The sequence below is a fragment of the Manihot esculenta genome, chromosome 14 (genome assembly GCF_001659605.2).
Source record: "Manihot esculenta cultivar AM560-2 chromosome 14, M.esculenta_v8, whole genome shotgun sequence".
Lineage (NCBI taxonomy): Eukaryota > Viridiplantae > Streptophyta > Magnoliopsida > Malpighiales > Euphorbiaceae > Manihot > Manihot esculenta.
In genome coordinates, this window is record NC_035174.2 from 18,735,238 (window position 1) to 18,740,762 (window position 5,525).

The window sequence follows — 5,525 nt, forward strand, 5'->3', positions numbered from 1 at the left end:
AAGATAAGTTGAAAGCATGGGCAGACTTCTTCACAAGGATTCAGAGGGAGACCAGCTAAGAGAGGGGGCAGTTCATCATAGTTTAGAGTTGATTATAGTGGCAGTGGAAAAAGTTCATTCATGAGCTACTCGACCCTAAGCTAGTCAGGGTTCTATAGCACAGTTATCAAGCAGTTCCTTTTGGACACACAAGCTAAGTAAGAACAAGGTTATAATTCTGGGTTTGAGCAGAAAAAGGGACACTTTCCTCAGTGTGCTATATGTGGCAAGTACCATGATAGGGCGTGTAGAAAGTTTGACAAGTGATGTTTTAAGTGTGGTGCCTTAGGACACATCAAGAGGGATTGTCTTTTGCTTGTGGCTAGAGATAGTGGTTCTAGGCATTCCCCCACACTTGCACCTTTGCTTGTCCTCAAACATAAAAATTCAAATCTAACAATAAAACACAGTCATGTCCTCAACCATTCTGAAATTTAATTTTTTTAAATTAAAGAATCAAATTTTCATGCAATAGGATGATAGTAGAAATAGCTTAATTTCACCAAAGTTCACTTCAATAAGTTTTATATTTAAAACGTGTTTCTCAAGACATATAGTTGGTTCTCAATTCAATTTCAAGCACGTAAAATATTAGAATACTATATAATATTAAACTGCCCTTTTGAAAGAATAAAATTTTAGGAACTCTTGACTAGACTAATAAAATTTAAAGACTTGGGGGTTTATTATTTTTTTACACTTCCTACTATATCTTGTCTGAAACCGATAAAATGAACGTGAAATAAATGGTTACTGAGCCACTTGCCCCAGGTTATTCATGTAATACCCGGCTAGACCCCGGTATCAAAATTCCTACCTTCCGGCGGAATCTCCGTTGGAATTCGAAATTTCTCAGATGTCAGAGCCTTCTAGAAGGGGTAAAATAAAGGTTTTCTAAAATGTTTTATATGTTTTTATGATTTTAATAAAGAAATAAATTGGGTTTTGAAAAGAAAAGAAAGTGTTGCAAGGAAATGCCACGTTCGGCCGCCGAACCTCATGTTTGGCCGCCGAATGTGCCTCCCTTTTGCTGCCGCCAAACTTTAGTTCGGCCACCGAACATGGAGGAGTTGTGGAAGCACCTTTGGCCCCCGAAGGTGGTCTGGCCAGCCACCTATAAAAGGCCCCCTATCAGAAAATGGGCGAGTTTTTCTCTCCATTTTCAGGCAAAGGTGAGTTCTTAACCCTCCATGGTTGATTTTATATTTTCCTTCAAATCTCCTGGAGTTTTTATGAGTTTCTATCTTTTTTTTTGAAAATTTTTAAGCCAAGATCAAAGTTTTGGAGCTTGGAGACCTTCGGAGCTTGTTTTCTCCTCATCTCCAAGTTTGGATCGCGTCTCCTCTCGATTTTCAAGAGGTAAGCGTAGATCCTCACCTTCTTTCATATTTTAAGTAAGTTTTGAGGGGTTTTAAGGGTGGTTAATGCATGTTTAGAGTAGATCTAAAATGTTAGGATTTATGTACCCTTTATGCTTAATGTATGCTAAATGTTGTTGGATGTTGGGGTTTAGGCTAGTTTTATGCCCCTATATGCTTGATGATATGTTTATGAATATTTTAGAACAGCTGAATGTATGTTGTGAGGTTTTTGGTGGCTGGATGTGAGAGGCAGAATCGGGTTCTGCATTTTGGGAGAGCCCAGGTTCGGCCGCCGAACCTGCCTAAAGGCAGCTTTAGGCCGCCTAAACTCGCCCCCAAAGGTTTGGACTTTCGGCTCTGGAGGGGAGTTTCGGCCGCCGAACCTGCCCCCGAAGGTTGTGACTTTCGGCTCTGGAAGGACTTTCGGCCGCCGAATCCTGCCCCCGAAAGTGCCTGACTTTCGGATCTAGAGGGACCTTCGGCCGCCGAACCTGCCGCCGAAAGTCCCCTGTCCAGCCTTCCTTTGCCTGTTTTTCTATGCATATTTATGGTGTTTTAGGGGGGATTTTTGGGGAGTTATTTAGAGTCATGTTAGAGTATGTTTGGTCCCTCATTTGAGTCCACCTGTGTAGGATCGGACCTGAGGAACCGAGGTGATCAGCAGTGAGATAGCTGCTTCAGAGTCAGTTCAGAGTCAGCCAGAGGTGAGTAGAACTGAACTATGTTTTAAAGCAAATGAGATTTTTTTTAGCATGTTCATGCATCACAAATGCCATGATATGTATTAGGTTGTTTTGCATTAGAATTCACGAATATGATGCATTGCATAATATGATGTTGAAGTGGATGGATGTTGGATGACCCACTAGCCCTCGATATGATATGTTATGATACAGTATGAAAGTCCAATGAGGCCCAGTTTACACCCCTGGCACAGAGTAAGAGAAAGTCTAGTGAGGCCCAATCTACACCCTTGGCACAGAGTAAGAGAAAGACCAGTGAGGCTCAGTCTACGCCCCTAGCATAATGGATATGTTATGTTATGTCATGTTTAAAGGAAAGTCCAGTGAGGCCTAGTCTACGCCCCTAGCATGATTGGATATGTAGAGGGTTAGTGGCGACAAATCTATCCGTGATGTGAATTGTTTGTGATGTGATTTGTTTGTGATGTGATGCATTTCATGAAAGCATACGTTTTTATATTGTTTTTATTGTTCTGCTCACTGGGCTTTAGTAGCTTACCCCTTTCCCCTAACCCCCAGGTTTGCAGGATCAGAGATAGCATAGAAAGTCAGCAAGGGTAAAAGCTATGTATATGTAATAGATTAGTAGTGGACATGATAAAATGGCATGTAATGTAATGTAAGGTGTTGTACAGTAATGTAATGAGGTTTAGTATTGTGCTTGGCCCTAATGTATGGTTAATCCCTTTGATACATGATCTTATGTAATGTTTAATGATGTTATATATTGAACCAAGCTTGATGTACGTAATGTTGACCCAACTAGAGCATTTGATGAGGGCTCTAGTAAGGGATTTTTATGTTTACAGTTATGATGCATGCACAAATCAAGCTTGGTAGATGAAAAGTTAAAGTTTTTATGAAAATGTATGATCATGTATGGGATTTATCAGGTATGACAGGATGTATGTTAGGCTTGCTACGGGTCCCGACGACCTTAAGTCGACCTTAAGTTTTTTTTTATTATTATTTTCGAATAAAATGATGCTAATACTGAAAATCATAAAAAATTAAATCTGAGAAACAATTTAGCAAGTGCAAGTGTTGAGAAACTGCTGAGAATCATAAAAACAGATCAAGTGTTTATAGGCTTGGGCAAGCCTCTAGCTCAAACAGCAAAAACGCCCAATAAAAATACAGAGAAAAATTAAAAATTTCTAAAAAAATTTCCAGAACATAGCAAAAAAAATATATCTAGAATCAATCAATCTCATCAATCACAAAAAAACTTCTATTTATATTCCAACTATATCTCTCCCCCCCCCCCCCCAAACTTACTCTTCACATTGAGAGGACATTGTCCTCAATATGGAAAAAATTCAATCAAACGAGGGAAGTTCACAAAATAAAATAAAAATAAGTCAAAGAGAACTTCCCTGATAAGTAAGTCGCATAAAACTCAAGCTGGTGATGGTTGGGGTATGGGCAACCCTAAGTGAGAGAGAATAACATCCAATTTAGCATCAATGTGGTGCATGTTCTATCTTGGAGTTGTTTCAGGATATCTGATTTCACCTCACATTCTTCCTCATCATCATCACTCATTAAGTCATAAACAGGAGTCTTACCTTTCATCTGTGAACAAGTCTGGTGTGTGGTTGCGACTAGCGAGGAAGTTGACAGCAGCGGGGGCAACGGTGTCGGCGCGAAAGAGGTTGTGACCGGTGACACTGGACACGCGATTGGCGAAGAAGGTGCGATCGAGCTGGTAATCGGCGGAGAAGACGGTACGATCAGCAAAGGAACCGGTGCGTCCGGTGAGGAAGGTCGCGCGGGCCTCGCGACAGGCGAGGAAGGAGCACCCGCTGCGCATGGTTCAGTTGCTGCGTTCGATGGGGTCCTCGTTGTGGTTTGGCAGCGAAGCGACAAGCGGCAGCTCCCGGTCGAAGCGTTGACGGCGTAGGTCTCGGCGGTGGAGGCTGCATGGGTCATCTACAGATTTTAAAAAAAAAAAAAGATGATAGGTGGAGAGAGAAAGAATTAGGTTTATATATATATATATATATATATATATATATATATTTATTTTTTATTTTTTATTTTTATTTTTTATTTTTTATTTTACTTTTTTAATAATAAAAAAATAGAAAAAAAAATAAGACCACTAAAAAAGAACTTACCTTCCTTTGGGAGCAATTTTAAAAATTACAAATTACCTCCAAAAAGGTTCCCTAAATTTATGAATTGTCCAGAAAGTCCAATCTACTTCAAAAATAACAAATAAATTAATTAAAACTAGAAAATTAAAAAGAAACTTACTTGTGACTCTACAGGTTTGGGCAAACCTGTAAACTTGGGTTGCCTTCCAAGCAGAGCCCTTGTTTATTATCCTAGGCTATACTTCAATGGCATGTTAAGTTTCATCCACTTCCATCTTCATATTTATTCAGCACCCAAATTAACTTCATTGCTTTTAAAGGATTTAGCTTGGAGGATATTATGATTAGAAGTGTGTTATTACTTCCCAAAAATGCATATTTCAAATGAGCTGGAAGCATTTTTAACTCAAGTTCTGGTACCTTATGGCTCAAAGTGTCCAATGAATAGATTGTTTCTATGATTTTCTCATCGAGTTTGAATGTGCTATTGTCAGGGTAGTCCATTATCAAGTTTTCGATTAAAACTACCTCCAACTTATCTTCCTTGCTTAATTCAAATACTTCTTGAGTGAGAGGATTAACAATGTCTATACTGCAAAGAGAAAAATTATCTTCAGATCATTACATCGTAGACATAAAATTTTTCCTCTTCTCCATCAAACTCCATTGAGAGCGTGCCTTCGTGTACGTCAATCTTCGTTCTAGCTATGCTAAGGAATGGTCTTCCTAGCAATAAATCTGTAGAGTTGGATGAATTGTCATCTTCTATGTCTAAGATAAAGAAGTCTGTTAGAAAAATTAATTTTTCCACTTGGACCAAAATATCCTCCAACACGCTTTTAGGATAAATTATTGATCTATTAGCGAGTTTGAGTGTGACTCCTATTTGTTTCAAAGGACCTCTATCCAAAGACAAATAAACTGATAAAGGCATAACATTTATGGAAGCTCCTAAATCACACATTGCCTTCTTGACTTCAAGGTTTTCAACTTTACATGATATCGCAAACATGCCTTTATCTTTACATTTTTGTGGAAACTTTATTTGAAGTACAGCTGATACATTCTCTCCTACTTTAATTTTTTCGTACCCATATAATTTTCTTTTATTAGTGCAAAAGTCTTTTAGAAATTTCGTGTACCTAGATATTTGCTTTATGGTTTCAAGAACGGGTATGTTTACCTGGACTTTGCGAAAAATCTTCAAGATCTCTTTTTCTTCCTTTTCTCTTTTTGATTGAGCAAATCTTTCAGGAGAAGGAGGACGTATTACCTGCATTGGG